Raw genomic sequence first — 625 nt, forward strand, 5'->3', positions numbered from 1 at the left:
GGATTGCGCGCGTAAAGGAACGCACACCTAGTTAGACACCCAGCGCAGAAGACAGGCCCCGCACCCGGAGCCCACTGCTCCCTAGATGCGGGAAGGAGCCCAGGAACTGGAGGGTCCTCACCTGGTCCTCTCTCCCAGCATTTGCACAGACACTTGCACGGACTCACACACCAGCACCTGAAGACGTACCCAGGCACAGGTGCGCAGACGCATGCACACACGCGCGCAGAGGCACGCGGATGCGCACAAACACGTGAATAGGCACTCACAAGCACGCGCACCCAGCACTCGGCGTGGTGCGGTGGGAGGACCGGTGGGAGCGACCGAGAGCCCGGGCTCGCCTGGGGCACGGGCCCTTGACATCAGGCCACCTCCCACGCGTCTCCGACCGGGGCCGGCCCTTGAGACGACCCCACCCGGCCCAGTGAGGACTCCGGGTGGATGGGAGGCGAGCCCTGGCACCTAGCCCATAGGCCCACGCTGAAGTGTGATCACCCAGCCTAGCCCCCTGATCGCCCCGCCCCGCCTCAACCTTGGCCCCGCCCCGCCCCGCCTCCCGTCTACCATTGGCAGCTGAGACCTGAGGTTCCCGGGAGGGGCGGCTGGGAACGGCCTGGAGGAGGAG

The sequence above is a fragment of the Moschus berezovskii genome, chromosome 20 (assembly GCF_049115385.1).
Source record: "Moschus berezovskii isolate FMDL1 chromosome 20, NW_MosBer_1.0, whole genome shotgun sequence".
NCBI lineage: Eukaryota > Metazoa > Chordata > Mammalia > Artiodactyla > Moschidae > Moschus > Moschus berezovskii.